Consider the following 16,857-nt stretch of genomic DNA (forward strand, 5'->3'; position numbering starts at 1 on the left):
ACCTTGGTAATGTTTTCCACAGCAAATAATAATCCACACAGACAAGAAGGATAGGGTGTAAAAGATTGAACGAAGAGAGCGAGAGAATCCTTCTGCAGCCTGCAGCTTTCGCAAAAGGACCCCTCTCCCCTCTCCATCAAGCTATTTATTGCCAACTCTACAGCGCCCCACCTGGAAGGGCTAGCTGGGGCAATAGTCACAAAACAATCCTAAGGAAATACTTTTATATACAACAATTCCAAGAATAATATTATGGAAACTTTTTCATATACTACAGAAAGGTTGTTTTTTGATTCCTTGTTTATTGCAATTTTATCACAGGATACTTGATCTTGTCAAATGCTTTATTTGCAACTTTTAATACTACCACAAGATTTTTCTTTATTTAAACTGATATTGTGCACTATATTGCTTATTTTAAAGCATCCTTGTATCTAAGAATGGTTCTAATTTTTTGATAGTGTATGATATTTTTGATAAGCTGGTGATTGTAACTTACTTACTATTATTCTGTGGATGTTCATTGCATACATGTGCATCAGAAATATTGCTTTGTAATTTCTTTTGTGTGTTTGTTATCTCTGTCATCTTTGGACATTATGATAATATTTGTTTTATTGAATATAAAAGTGTTTATATTTCTTCACTTTAATAAATGAGACTACATAAGATTTACAATAAGTCTTTTTTGTTATTAAATTTCTTTATATTAGGCACCGTGGTTTATAGAGTTGTGACCAATAACAAATAAACACAGTTAGTTCTGGCATTCAAAATTCCACTGCCAATTCCATCAGCAGTGTAACATTCTCTCCACCTTTGTTGATACATTCCCAATCTCCTATTATACTATCTACCCAGCCCCGAGTATGACAAGATTTCTGCTAACCATGTTAGTAATGATTTTGCTATGAACTTAAATGGCTTGGAATCAGCTTTCTGGGTTAGTCTAGATCTATCTGTATTTATTTACTTTTTTAATTGTGACCAAAGTGCATTAGAAATCTTTCACTGCATCATTTATGGTACATAGTGACAATGAATGAGGGGCATTCCCACCACCAGTGCTGTCCTCCCTCCACCCCTATTCCCAGCATGTATCTCATATCTACCTCCTTTACCCCTCAGAATGCTAGTGCAACTGGTCTCCACTTTACAGCTTGTTGTAGATTAAGCATCCATTCCACCATCATTGGAGATAAAAAGGATAAGGAAAAAGGGAGAAAATTTTGGTATAATCTACCAAAAAAAGAAAGAGGAGAGAAAAAAAGGAAAAAATGGAAGAAAAAAGAAAAATGCACCTGGCAAATAAAAATAATAATAAATCACCAAACAATAAGCACAAGAGTGAAAAATAAAGAGAAAAGTAGAAGAAAAAGAGAAGGAAAATAAAGTAAAAAACTAACAAATCAAAACAAAACAAGAAAAAGTAGGGGTGCTGGAGTGGCAGGGTTTGGCATTCCTCCCTTTTTTTTTGGCATAGGCACAGTATGCATTGGGGAAGAAAGGGAATTCCAGTGGCCTAAAAGATTCAGGGTTTCTCCATTCTTGAAGCATTCAATCATGGGATCAACCCCTGGCTCCATATGTACTCATTTTTTGTGGTGCCAGGAAACTTTCCTCTCAGTTGTGTGTGAGAAAATCCAGCCACTGTAGCTAGCAATCTTGGTATCTGCTCAGGTCATAGGTCAGTGTCTAGGAAAGAGTCTTTACGGTTTTAGATGTTCCTATCCATCGTTGTTTTTGTGTTCAGTCTTCTGTAACACTTGCTCCCTATTTTTGTTTAGCCCCTAAGCCAGAGCCTAGGATATTATGAATCCAAAGATTCTGCTCAGTCTCTGTTGTCCAAGTTGGCCTCTGTAATAAGACATCTTGTTGTTGTTGTTGTTTTATTTTTTTAGGAGCATGGGCTACAGCCTAGGGTAGGGTTTTTCTTATTGGTCCCAAGGTAGGTTCTGGTCAGTCACGGTTATCAAAGTCTGTTTTCTGTGTTGGTGCTCTTATTTTTCACAGTTCAAAGGATGATAAGACTTCTTTTTTTTTTTTTTTTTTTTGGTTTTTGGGCCACACCCTGTGACACTCAGGGGTTCCTCCTGGCTATGCGCTCAGAAGTTGCTCCTGGCAACATATGGGGACCATATGGGACGCCGGGGGATCGAACCGCGGTCCGTCCTAGGCTAGCGCAGGCAAGGCAGGCACCTTACCTCCAGCGCCACCACCCGGCCCCATGATAAGACTTCTGATTTCCATTTAGTGTTAGGTGATGTGATAGGAAAACCTGGTCTTAGGTCAAGTTGCCCTTTCCACGTTGTCATGTCAAAACTGGCACAAGTTGGTGCCAGAGCAGTGTTATAAATCTCCCAATGGAGCTTAGTTCCTGGTGGAATTGCCCGGAGCTGTGTCAGTTCTACGTCTGGGATCTGGGATTTGGGATTGAACTAACACTGTTCAATCTCCTGGAGACTGCGTTGTATCTACATGACACAAGTTCAGGATGGGAGGCACCCTTCTGCTATAAAAAGTTTGAGTTCTTATCCCTAGGAGATAAGATCTTGTTTCTGTGTCTATGGTTTCCCCTTTTTCTACTGTGCCCATGCAAAAACGTGTGGTGTCATACTGTGTTGCTGGTGCTATTCTGGGTAAGGCTGACAAGCTGCAACCACAGTCTCTGTGGTCTGGATTTTATCTGAGCTTTTATCCCAGTCAAGGCTTTTCGTACCAAGCAGCACCAAAAATGGTAACGATAGAGCAAAAAATGTATATATTAAAATAGAACAAATAAATAAAACTGAATTAAAAAGAAAATGTTTTCAAATAAAACAAGTGGTGGAGGAGGCTACCTGTATATTTAGGAATACACATCTTAAGTCTTCTTTAAAGATGTGAAAGAACTACTAGTGAATCCACCTGGTATCTTCTTCTTGGTAGAATTGGATTATTAATCTGGCTACTTAAAAAGGATTAGGTTTGTTTAGGTATTTTTTGTATTCTTGGTTCTGCCTTAAGAATTTATAGGAGTCCAAGTGTTCATCTATTTCTTTTAAATTATCTCAATTCATGGCATAAATTTACTCAAAGCATTGTCTTATGATCTTTTTAATATCTTTCTTGTATGTTGTTATGTGTCTTTTTTCTTTCCATTCTGATTTAGTTTATTAGTTTTTTCTCTTTTTTGTGAGTTTTGCTAAAGAGTTCATATAGTTTTTCAATGAACCAACATTTTTTGTAATCTACTTCATTATTTTCTGCTATAAATTGCACTTTTCTTCATCCTGTTTACTTTCAGCTTATTTTGTTGGTCATTTTCGAGTTTCTTAAGTTTTTCAGTCACGTTATTTAATTGACTCCTTTTTTTTTACTTTCTAACAAAAGCTTGCATAACTTTAAATTAACCTCTTAATCCTGCTTTTGCTGTGTGCCACAAAATAATATATCAGTGTCCTCATAAAATTTGTTTTCAGAAATTTTTTTGATATCCTCTATAATTTTATTATGGAACCACTGATTGAGCTGTTTCAAACTGATTGAGTTCTTTCTCCATTGGTATTTGAGATAAGGTCTGTGATTAATGCTGTCTTCTCAACATTATTGACCTTTAGCAAAGTTAAGTGTCTCCTCACATATTCATTTGAAAATTTGCTTTTCATATTTTTTTTCAGAGCCACAACTGGTGATGCTCAGGGGTTACTCCTGGCTATGCTCTCATAAACTACTCCTGGCTTAGGGGACCATATGTGACCCCAGGGATCGAACCCAGGTCCATCCTGGGTTTAGTCACATGCAAAGCAAACACTGTATCACTCCAGTTCCCAAATTTGCTTTTCTAGACATCTGATCCTCTCATTATTATTTTTTTTGGTTTTTGGGCCACACCCAGTGTTGCTCAGGAGTTACTCCTGGCTGTCTGCTCAGAAATAGCTCCTGGCAGGCACGGGGGACCATATGGGACACCGGGATTCGAACCAACCACATTTGGTCCTGGATCGGCTGCTTGCAAGGCAAACACTGCTGTGCTATCTCTCCGGGACCTCCTCTCATTATTAAAAAAAAAAACATTCAATTGATCTGTCTTACTTTTCTGATTACTTTGTATGTTCTTAAAAGATGGATATAATAGGACTTTATGTATAATATGTATAGCAAATGAATTCTGGTTCACTTTTATTTTTGCTCCATGACTGTATTTTAATTTTTAAGTGTTTAGTTACACCCATCATACCTGTACATTCTCTATTTTATTCTATCATGAAAAAATTTTAAGGCAAATACAGAGAGTCAACAAACACTGGAAAAATAGTATTGAATTTCACTTCTAATTTGGTAAATGCTACTCGATTTAACAATGAGATATTATCACACTACAGTGAGAATTGCTTATTTTCAACACCTTGGAAGTCCTTGTATTGCCAGGAATAAAAAAAGAGTCCCACTTGTGGTGGTTCTCTCATCTGGTTTAGCCTCTCAGTAAAATAGCGTGAAGTGTCCGTAGACTAAAAATGGGACCCTTAGAAGACTCAGTGATACCTATGCTTGTCCTTTGTCCCAACATCACAGAAATACTTTGAACAAGTATATGCACCTTTGTTTGCTGAAGTGCTAGTCATAAGAGACACTACCCTGATTTAGATTGGTAAGTAAAGAGATTGTGCTATTTGGACCTGAAAGATAGTACAGTGTGCAGAGCATTTGCTTTGTGATGCCCCCCAAATATGACTCAGTTATGAACCCTATATTTTTCCCAAACACCAATAGAAGTGATACCTGAGTACGGAATTTAGCACTGCTAGATATAACTTTAAAACAAAAACAAAAATTATACTATAGATACCTAATACAAAATAACTGTTTTTTTTAAATAGGTAAACTCTTGCATTTTAAGGAAATTGTTTATTATGCTACATGAGGTGATTAGAAAAAGAAAAAATGCTGTATGATTAAACTAACGTGAGGATTAAAAAAAGCCAATTTTGGAAAAAGATGTTGCCATTAAAAACAAATAATAAATTTCTGCCTACAGGATTGAGTCCATCAAGTGGTGATCAGAACTGGGGACACATAAGAAATAACCTAGGAACAGTTGCAGAGGGGTGTTGTTATGATGAAAGATGGTGTGGATATGAAACAGAAATAACCCTATATGTCAAAAACATATTATTATGATTTTAAAAATGACTCTTGGTTTATATTTTAAATAGTAACATTTCTCCTTAAACAATGTTATATTTACTTATGGTAAATATGAATGAATCAATTTTCAATTATGTTAAATGTAGGTAATAAATATAGCATTTATTATTAAAGAGAAAATGTAAAAATAAATTGATTCAAGAGATAATACAGTGGTTAAGGGACTTATTTTGCAGGCAGCAGACTCTCTTAAATACCAGGCACCAAATTTGTTTCACTGAGCTTCCTCAGGAGCAAACTCTGAGTCTAAGTCCAGAAGTCAACCCTGAGTAACACTGAGTGATGCTCACCAACCTCCATAGAAATTTAAAACAGGCCGGAGAGAAGGCATGGAGGTAAGGCATTTGCCTTGCATGCAGAAGGTTTGTGGTTCGAATCCCAGCATCCTATATTGTCCCCCGAAATTGTCAGGAGCTATTTCTGAGCATAGAGTCAAGTGTAACCCATGATTGGTGCGGGGTGTAACCCCCCCCAAAAAAAAGAAATTTAAAACAATAAAAAACACATATTTAACACTGAAATCAAGCTTTGCAACTTATACCTCTGATACTAAGGAGTCATTTGTGTGCTTTTATTTTAAAAGTTGTTTTAAAAAGTGATGGCAACAACATAGAATGATTTAAAAATTGATACAGCCAAAAATAAAGGTCCCTAGTCAAGGCTTTAGCCTATATTCTGTACAACAACCAATATCTCTAATGCCAGAGGTCTGACTGTGAAAACTGCAATTAAGCAGAACTTCTGGAAATACAATGAAAGACTCCATCCTAGGCTTCTACCTAGGATCTGTGCAAAAACCAAGACCACCAACTACAGAAGACTGATAAAAACAACAGTGATGGAACAGAACTTCTAGAATTGTAAGGAAAGACTCCATACTAGGCTCCATCCTATCACCCATGTAAATAGCAAGACCTCTAGTTACAGAGGCTTTATCTCATCATCCATGACTGAGCGGATAGTTTCTGAAACCACAAAAGGACCTAGGGGAAAGTAAACGAACAGGTTTGGAACCTGGAGTTATGTACATGACAGTATACTTCAAGGGCTGAGAAACCCTGTATCTCTTAGGCCAAGTGAATTCCCTTTCTAATCTCCCAAATATTTACTGTGCCTATCAAAAAAAAAAACAGATTAATTTTTTACTTTTGCTGTTTTTTTTTTGTTTTTTTTTTTTGTTTTGTTTTGATTTGATTTATGTTTTGAGCTTTGTTTTGTTTTTATTTCAGGACCGAGATTACTGTTTGGTTGTTGTATTTATTGCTGTGGTGCCTTTCAGGTCTTTAGTTTGATTTTTTTCTACTATTGTTGCTGTTTTTCTTCCCTTTTCCCTTTCTTTCCTTAAACAGATATTTATAGCCTAATGAAGGACTCCTCCCGTTTTTTTGCTTGTTTGATTTTTGTCCCCAGGCTTTTTTTTTCTTTTTTCTTATTTCCTTCAAACAGAACCACATAACTTGAACCATCTTGTTCTGGCTCACAAACTGAGGGGGAAATATGACCAAATAGCCATATAAATGTTGAATAGAAAAAAAATTATCAGACTTAGGTACCAAGTCCAAAACCAATGACAACAGGCTCGATACCTAATCTACAACAAGCTAGACACAGAGGGGACCACTTATACTAGCAGCCCGGGAAGCAAAGGAGAAGGATATGGGATGCATGCTGGCAATGGGGGCAGATGGAGCACAACATTGGTGGTGCAATGCCCCTGGTTCAATGACACTATATACTTAAAATTTTACTGTGAATAATTTGTAATCCACTTTGTTTATAAAATTATTATAAAAGTGATAAAAGATTTGAAAAAAAAAAGATCATTGGGAAATATAGTCTAATATAGAACTATAGAACTCCACTGCCCACTCTCTCTTATTGATTCAGAGAGCAGGTTCTAGAACTTTAAAAAAGAACTTTAAAATGGGGGAATTCTACATATGTACATAAGACTAAAGTTCCAAAATTTTAAAGTATTGTTAAACAACAAAATATTTAAAAATTTTTAAAGTTCACTTAATAAAAAATGGCAAGTAAAAAATTGATGCAGCCTATGTATAAACAAGTACAATAGTAGGAGCTAGTCAGAGGTCAACAAAAGAAAATTATGTTAAATATTATTCACTACTTTCTGTTTTGGCTATGAGCAAGAAGCTGCTAAAACTAATTATAAAGTAAATCATACATCACTCTCATCTCTTCTCTTAAAAGTGTATTCATTCCAAAGTGACCCTAAGTTTATATAACACCATTACAGAAATTTAGCTACAGAGATATTAACAACCCCCAAAAGGTTATTTTTAATTGAGTATTGAAGAACAGACTAAGGTAGCTTAAATCCACCTCACAGAGAAATGCACATTAAATCACCAATGCTGGTATTGCTTCTTCTGAAAAGTATGACTCAGAAGTTAATAAATATTATGAGTGGAAAAGCAAACATGTTTGAGGCTTTTTAACTCCAGAGATTACTGCATGTAAACAGTTTGGCTCAAGAAAATTATCCCAAAGGACCCCATCTTGCTTTTTTCTCCTCGTGTACCAAATTCCAACACTGACAGAATTGGAATTTGTATTCAGTGTTAGTATCCTAAGAGATTGATTCTCGTTCAGAGAGAGCAGAATACCTATGCAAGTAGATATTTTATCTAGCCAACACTATTAATTGCACTTATTTCATGCCACAACTGTTCCTTAAGGGGTATTTTTATTGTTTAATCTACACTACAACTTTAGACAAAGGTATTGTAAAAATAGCTATTATTTAAGCAAGTATATTGGATCAGCACAAACTAAATAAAACATACAAGTAATACATACCAACTTGGATATTAAACTGAGGCAGTATGGCTGAGCTCACATTTTCATAATTATTATCTATCAAGGTAGTTGTTATATTATATTCTCTTGCAAATGAAGCATTCACTATAAAGATATATTAAAATAAATAACTACAGTATTGACCTGGTGTTATTTGTTAATTTATGTAAGCATGTCCATTATTTGTAGAATACTTGATCATTTAAAAGTAGTTCTTGAAAATATATTAAACAAAAATTAATATTTATTTGGAACAATAAAGGCTTCAGTTTAGAAAGTGCTAAGAAGGTTGAATAAAATCTCCCACACTTAATTATTGTAGGGCAAAAAAAACCTGATACTTAAGATCATCTTATTTGATACGTTTAAGAAATCATATAGAAGATAATTCTTTTTCCCCATAAGATAAATAAATTTTATTACCATATACATAAATAAATATTGAATAAGTACAATAAAAGAAATAATACATAAACTTTGATTATAATACATGCAATTAGAAATTTAAAATAAGTTAAACAATGATTATTTCATTTATTTTGCACGGACATTTGGTTTTTCAAAAGAAGACAAGAGCATAATAATAATCTTGCAACTTTTATATTATTTCCTGTTTTGTATGTAAACATTTTTATGGGATTATTATGCTACTGACCCCAATTTCCCAGAAAAATTTTATAGCATAAATTATAGCAAAGGCAGATATGGAATGTGAGTATTTAACTTTTGTTTTTAATTTAATTTAATTTTTTTATTTTCCCCCAAAGCCCCCGAGTATTTAACTCTTAACATTTAACCTTTTTAATTTTTGGCTCAAAACAGTGAGACCCAGGAGTTACTCCTGACTTTGTGCTCTCAAGTTACTTTTGTCAGGTTTGGGTGACTATGTGGGATGCTGAGGGATCAAACCCAGGTTAGTCATGTGCAAGACAAAACACCCTGCTCTCTGTTCTATCAATTCAACCCCAAATTTTAACATTCTTGAGTTTACAAATCAGGAGTCATACAGAAAAAAAATTGTGGATTTTTCTTCCTTTCACACAGACAAAAACAGTGGTAGATTATAAAATACCATAGTTAGAAAATAGAGTAGTAAATTAGTACAGGGAAACTTTTACCTTGAAAAATTTCTATAAAATAAAAATTGATGTTGTACTTAAACACATGCCTACATACATATGTTTGAGTTTCAAGGCTATACTTTCAAAGACAGTATCTCTCTCTCTATCTCTCTCTCTTTTTTTTTTTTTTTGGTTTTTGTGTCACACCCGGCGATGCTCAGGGTTTACTCCTGGATGTCTGCTCAGAAATAGCTCCTGGCAGGCACGGGTGACCATATGGGACACCGGGATTCATACCAACCACCTTTGGTCCTGGATAGGCTGCTTGCAAGGCAAACACCGCTGTGCTATCTCTCCGGGCCCTTCTCTTTATAATACAATGCATATGCTGAGAGTTAGAAAAGTAAAGGAGAGAAGTGAAATCAAGGTGTCAAGCATGGTTGGATTAGGACAAGATCTTTGCTTATTCGTGAATGCTAATCTTATTTTTCTAGTGTTCCATAATAAAGAGAAAAAGCATGTTATTATTTCTTCTTATCAATGACACATAAGATATATTTTATAAACATAACAATACATACATGATGAAGTATTAATTAAATTAACAAGAGACATTTTTGGTGGTGGATGACGGTGGATAGATGGTGTGGCCTTTCCTTGCAAGGCCAGGCACTTGCACCCCCTTTCAGCCAGTGGGTCTGTAGGAATAAGAATGATGGTGAGGAAATTTTCCTCAGACAGTCGGTCAATAGAAGTCAGGAAACATGAACCTTTTTTTTATAAGGCCCTAACTGCCATGTGCATATCTTTATGACTTTTCAGCTAACCTTTTAATCAGACTCCTTCAGCTGGCCTGCATCTATCTTGCTCTCCTCTCTCCCTTCTGCATCCTCCTCCTTAGGCTTCTGCTGAATCTCATCTCTCACCGCTGAGGCAACACCTTATATTACCAACTGGGCCCTTCCCAACTATGGGAGGGTTTCGCTCTCCAGGTGAGATAGCCAGGAAGTTGTGGGGAAGGATAACAAAATGAGTCTTATACAAGTGCATATATACAAGAAATGATATTAATATGAACCAATTACCCTACCATGCATAATGCCAGACACTGGAGCACTTTTGGTTGATTCAATGCATAATGAAACTCAAGGTAAAAATGGAGCACCTAAAAACCATTTAGTTGATGCCAGAAATGTTGCTCCAGGTTATAAAATTTATATATACTAAAGTAAAGTCAGAATTATATTCTTTTCTAACTTGCAGGACATTTCAGTAGAGAAAGTAAAATCAAACACAGGATGATTGGCGTTTTTCACTATTTCATGGAAACTCACAAAGGTAATACAACAGCTAAATGATTTAAGTCCTAAAGGACGTTTTTGGAAGTGGAGTGTGGCTTGGCATTAGGCCACAGCCAATGTGCTCAGGAACCTCTTCTGGCTGGGTATTCAATGTTCAATCCTAGAGGTACTCAAAACCAGGATTCCAGATGGGGTATGCAGGGCCCAAATATTACCATCAGACTACTAATGGTTATGGGCCACATTGGTATTAGGACTAGGAGAAATTTTGTACATTAAAATTGTAATAGTAACACATAAAATTATATACTATAATATAATAATAAAATATAATATCTGAAACTTATTTTTTCTTTCTAATCACTAGAAAAACACTCTGGGAGAGAAGCAAAGGGGAAAACCAGCCTTTAATTTCTTTCGATGGAACAGTGTTCAAGACACTTGTTTTCAATGACCAATATATATATATAGGTCAACTATATAAATCTAAATATATATAGTAATAAGTAGTAATAATAATAACTAATATTAATAATTAGTAAAATAGTAATTTATAATAATAAGTAATAACTATATATAGTTATTGCTCATGCAAGGTTCTCAACAGGTAAATTTGCTGGGTCTTTATAGAACAACCATGCACCTTCCTCCTGATCTACCCTCCTTGGGAACACACAGAGAAAGCTACAGAGTGATCATTCTGCTACATGTTTTATTGGGGAAAGAACTTGCTTTACTTGCACTATAAATTGGCAAAGGGACTTGTTCTCCACTGCATTTCTATGGTCTGGTTCAGTTTCTGAGAGATTATGAACAGTGGGAAGTTGGAGGTGTCTCAGCACTTTTGTCATCATCCTTTGAATCATCCTTTGGCTGGTTTCTGACTTCTTATTTCTGTAACAAATTACAAACATGGAGGACTTCTCTGTTACATGCTTCATCTTTTTCTTCTGGAGCAGTATGTTCATCTTATGTAATATAATTTTCACCTAGCAGAGGAGCACGATCAACAGAAATACATTTGTAATTTAAATTAAATATTGGTTTTTCTTTACATTCAGCATCATAATGAAATATTGCCACAATTGCAGATTCCAAGGACACAACATTTCAACACCACACCCAAGCCAGAATAGAAGCCATACCATTTGAAATAACCCAAAATTGCTTTTGAATATAAAGACAAATAAGGAGGGCTTTAATGGGATTAGGCCCATGTGGGCAGGGGAAAAGAGTTGGAGGCAGAATCTAAGGAAAATATGCCCAAGACCAGGGTCAACTCACACACTTTTTTTACTCTCTTATTCTTTCTCATTATCGTCAAACTCATGGTACTCATCCAGGTCCATGCAGGAGAAGTCCTGCTACCCCCCGGACCTCTTGAGGATGAATTGGGTCACAATGACTCTGCTTGGTTGCGTTTTTGCACCTGAAGCAGAATCACCTTCTGCCTCAGCTGAATCTGACATATTCAAAGACCAACTATTCCTGCCTATCTCTGGCTGCTTCTGTACTCAGCAATATCCCTGTAAGAGTGGCACCACACCCTCCACTCTGATTGGCTGCCAAGTATTGTTGCAGCCAATAACAGTCCTTAGGTGGAGTTACCTCTCAAAACATCCCTGTTAATATCATGGATGTTGGGGGGCAGCTTTTGTGTATGGCACCTCACTAAATAAATGGGTTGGTGAGGATTTCTGTGAACTTCTCTGAAAGGGTCACCCACAATTGAAGTCTTCCACTTCCCCATACCTAGGTCAGTGGAACTTTGAGAAAATGTTTTCTCTAAGTCATTATTGACTGCCCCTAGTTCAATATGTATTATAGGATCTATAGATCTGCTCAAATGCCTAGTATTACATATAATGGTTTTCATTGTAAACGTTCTATTTTATAAAGGATCTTGAGTTACTGAAAAATAGAAAGTTAGTTAATACATTCCCCAGACCACATGTTTCTTTCTTTATTCCGACATTTGTATGAACCTCTTAGATATGCTAAACCAATGTAGAAATGGAATTGCAATTTTTCAATTTAGATATTTAAAAATTTAATGCACCCCTATTACATTTATGATGTAGTATATAATGCAGGCAAACATATGCAATTTAATCTTCAAGTAACATTTCTTTTAATGGATTTATTGTTATTGGTCTGTTTCTTTCTATCTTTCTCTTTTGTGTTTTGGTCACACCTAGTAATGCTAGGGGCTAAAGATGGTGGTGCTGAGAAGAACAAATTGGTCACTGAGTATTGGAAACTTGGTTGGCCACATGCAAGGCAAATTCTTTAATCAATTTGCTAACTCCATAACACTCTTAGATTCTTTACTACTGTGATTTGCTAAGGTTTTTTCTATTTTATAGATCTATCATTTAGTAAATTTTGTTTTAAAAATGTCTGTAGAAATTATTGATTTTAAACTGGGGGATTTCTTTTCCTTTAATTTTTCAATTTCATAACCATAACATTAGAAAATTCTTTATCATGTGGTTTCAGGAATATTATTTTTCAATAAGATCTCTTCAGCAGTTCCTGCATTCTTCCACCATACATTCCCAGCCTTCCTCATCACAAATCTAATTCCCCCTTGTGGCAAGCTGAACTGGCTCACACTGCCAGGTTTTTCATTTGTCTTTTGCTCAGAAGTATTTCTTCTTTGTGGAAAATCTTCATAGAATTTCTCTTCCTCTTTTATGGAGTATGCTTTTTCTTATAAAGATATACATGTAGGAGAGGGGCCGGGCAGATATCTGGCTTCCAGTTCCTTGATTCTGGAGGCCACTTCTTCCCAGGTATGAGTTTAGGGGACACCCCATGCCGGAGGCCTACTCCCTAGCTTTGGGGGTGGTGGGAGGCTTGGCAGGCCCCAGCCGTTCTCCTATATCTCCCCTGGACTCTAAACCTTGCCTGAGTGCCAGCTCGGGTGGCCTGATGTGGGTTCTAGGTGGATTCTATTAGGGTCCCCAGGCTTCCCCCCTCCCTTATCTAAGAGGGGAGGATCAGGGGGAGGGGTCGACCAGATATATGGCTTCCATTTTCTTGATCCTGGAGGCCAACTCTTCCCAGGCATGGGGTTAGGGGACACCCCATGCAGGAGGCCTACTCCCTAGCTTGGAGGTGTTTGGAGGCTTGGCAGGCCCCAGCCTCTCCCTATTTCTCCCCTGGACTCTATGCCTTGCCTAAATGCCACCTCGGGTGGCCTGATGTGCTTTCCAGGTGAACTCTTTTAGGGGTCCCAAGGATTTCCCCCCTCCCTACTCTAGGGGGATTAGCAGGGGGAGAAGCCGGGCAGATATGTTGCTGCCATTTCCTTGATCCTGGCGGCCAGCTCTTCCCAAGAATGGTGTTAGGGGACACCCCATGCCGGAAGCCTACTCCCTAGCTTGGGGGCTGGTGGGAGGCTTGGCAGGCCCCCAGCCGTTCCCCTATTTCTCCCCTCCATTCCAGGCCTTCCCTGGTTGCCGGCTCAGGTGGACACTATAGTGGTCCACAATTTTTCCCCGTTTCTCGCCCGAAAATAAGGGGGAGATGCATGGGGTGGAGGGCGGGTCGATGCAGCACTGGTGTATGTCGTGACATTCACTGATATTTTTTCTCTCTTTGGTCTCCATTGTAAAAACGGTGTGGGGGCTACTATATATATTCAAAATAAAAAGGGGAGGATGGACTCTCAGGCTGGGAAGAGACCAGTTAACGTGGGAGTACCATATATATTCAAAATAAAAATGAGAGGATGGACTCTCAGGCTGGGAAGAGGCCAGTACTCTTTACCTACTTGTTTACTCTCAGCAGACTCTTGGCCTCTTCCTTCCTTCATTGTGTAACTGTGGTTGCTACCATACAAAGTTTCTGATTAGCTCCCACAGTGACAATTGAGTGCACTGTCTTAAATTAGATTGTTTATTTTCTGCACTTTTTATCCCCTTATTATTTGTTAAATAATTAAGTTTGTAGAAGTGCCCCTCCATTTAATGTTTATATAAGAACAAAGTCAACTGAATTGTTGGACTTGTTCTAGCATCGCCATAGGCACCAATCTTGCCATGTGATACTGTTCTTCTTTTGCATAGGCACATTAAAATGGGAAATTATATACAAACACGTTTTTTTCTTATAGAGATGGGAACATACAAATCTTGTAATGCAGTAGGACCTTACACCCTGAACATTGTCATAAAGACCTGGTTTATGTCTTGAAAGAATGGGCATTGTCCATTTGCCCCTGAACCAGGGATGCCATCTACAAAACACCCATGGTTGTGTACTACATCACCTGAATGCAATCCTCTACCAGGAAAGATCCTACCACTGCTCTGGCATAGACCTATTCAACAAAGACTTCCCTTTAACACCCAGAGAACTTAACAACAATAACAACCTGCTTTAAAGACCGAGCTCTCTGTATCACGCTCTAATTGTGAGTGAAACTAAAGGGTTCTCAGCATCATCCTGACTCTTATATAGGATATGGACATATTCCGAGATCCTTGGCTACAGAAACCTGACACCAACAACAGTGACTGTGTAAAAAATAAAAGTGTATTGACACTACAGACAATGATTTGGGTTAGACAACCTAATGTGCCTGGATCCTAGAGTTGGTGTTATGCCAGAAAACATCAGTGGTAAGATTTTCTTGAATTTAGGCCAAAAGTTTTTTCTTTCCATGTGCCCTATATTTTTCTGGGCCTATGCAAACAATTTCAACACTAACACAGTTATTGCTGTGCTCCTTTGACTAATTCTTAATGAATTATTATATCATGATCAAATGTGTCAACAATACTACAGCTTTTAATGTTAAGGGAGTTGCATAAATTTTTTGGCTTTTTATTGCTTTGTGTAAGATATATTATAAAGTACCACATCTGGGGGCTTGAGGAACAAAGTAAATGTATGTGTTAAATAAATTAAAAAAAATTAAAAAAGAAAAAAAAAGATATACATGTAGCTTATAGATCTATGATATTGATCTTTTCAGATTATTGGTCCTTTTATTATATGTTCTGTCTTCATATCCTGATTATTGTTTCCATTGAGAGGTGGAAGATTCTTAGTGTAATGTAATCCCATTTGCTTCATATTGATTTGACTTCGTAGGTTAGTGAATTCAGCTTTAAAGACACCATTCACTTCAATGACATGTAAAATTTTGCCCAAATTTTCCTCTAGGTACTTTATGGATTCAGGAATTATATTAGGGTCTTTATTCCACTTTAAATTAACTTTTTTGCATTGTGTGAGAATGCAGTCTGAGTTCACATTTTGCATGTAGCTGACCTGTTTTCACAACCCTACACACTGAAGATACATTCCTTTGTCTACTATATAGTTTTCCTTAATAAAAATTAATAGATCAGGGATGGAAAGATAGCATGTAGGTAAGGCGTTTGCCTTTCATGCAGAAGAATAGTAGATTGAATCCCTGCATCCCATAAGGTCCTCTGTTACTTCCCTGGGCTGTATCTGAGCGTAGAGCCAGGAATAACCTCTGAGAGCTGCTGGGTGTGACGCAAATACCACCAAAAATCACTAGATCAAATACCTGAGGGTCTGATTCAGTCTTCATTTTATGCAATGGACCTGAGGGCCTATCTTTATTTCAGGACTATGCTGTATATATTAATAAAAATTTGTAGAATTATTTTATTTGAAGGAGATACATCCCTATAATTTTTCTCATTAGAATGCTTTAGTTATTAAGTGCAATTTATTGCTCCGTGTGAATTTCATGAGTGTTTGATCTACTTTTTTGTAGAATTTCATGACACTATTACACAGGCATCATTGAAAAAAGCCTCAAGTATAATGGAAAGAACATAAGAATAAAACCAGATCATTCATTTTTATAGTATAGGAAAGAAAAGAGAAGAATAACATATCCAAACTATAGAAAGATAAAATTTTTCAACCTACAGTTCACTCTCCAACTAAACTAGCATTCAGATGGGAAAGAGAATTAAAAATATTCTAACTCAAAAAAAAAGGAAAAAAAAAGAAAGAAAGCCTGTATAGTGGCCAGGGTGGAGTTGGATAGAAGGACACTTGGGATATTGGTGATGGGAACCTTGCACTGGTAAAGGGTTTTTTTATCTATATATAAAAAGAAATCAAAAGAGAAGAAAAGAAAAGACAAGGCCTCTCAAAGCTTACCACAGGCTGTGTTCTTTGTACTGGCTATAGAGAAAGAGCAGGTACCGTAAATGCTCCCATATACACCTCAAACCAGGCTCTGTGCCTGGTCAGTATTGTGAATGGGGGCACAAGAAAAACTCATAACACTCAAGCTAATGAAACCGAACTACTCAAAGGTCAATTAAACAAACCAAATTCCCAATGTAACGACAACAATCCTACACAATATATGTTACAAGAGCCATTTCTGTCATACTGTCCTTACTTGGTAATGTGAAAAAAACATCAAAATGCAGAGTATCGCGTTGTATCGGAAACAAAAACCAGTCATCTGCTGCGTTCAGGAAGCA

The 16,857-nt window shown here is 36.8% G+C and overlaps 1 non-coding gene across 1 annotated transcript; it reads left to right on the forward strand.

Moving 5' to 3' along the window:
• The first annotated feature begins 16,508 nt into the window (after window positions 1-16,508).
• Window positions 16,509-16,640, forward strand: LOC125999876 (small nucleolar RNA SNORA51). Its single transcript, XR_007492332.1, has one exon. It is a non-coding gene; the product is annotated as a small nucleolar RNA SNORA51 (small nucleolar RNA).
• The last annotated feature ends 217 nt before the right edge of the window (window positions 16,641-16,857 follow it).

Source organism: Suncus etruscus, chromosome X (assembly GCF_024139225.1).
Source record: "Suncus etruscus isolate mSunEtr1 chromosome X, mSunEtr1.pri.cur, whole genome shotgun sequence".
In the NCBI taxonomy this organism is placed as follows: domain Eukaryota; kingdom Metazoa; phylum Chordata; class Mammalia; order Eulipotyphla; family Soricidae; genus Suncus; species Suncus etruscus.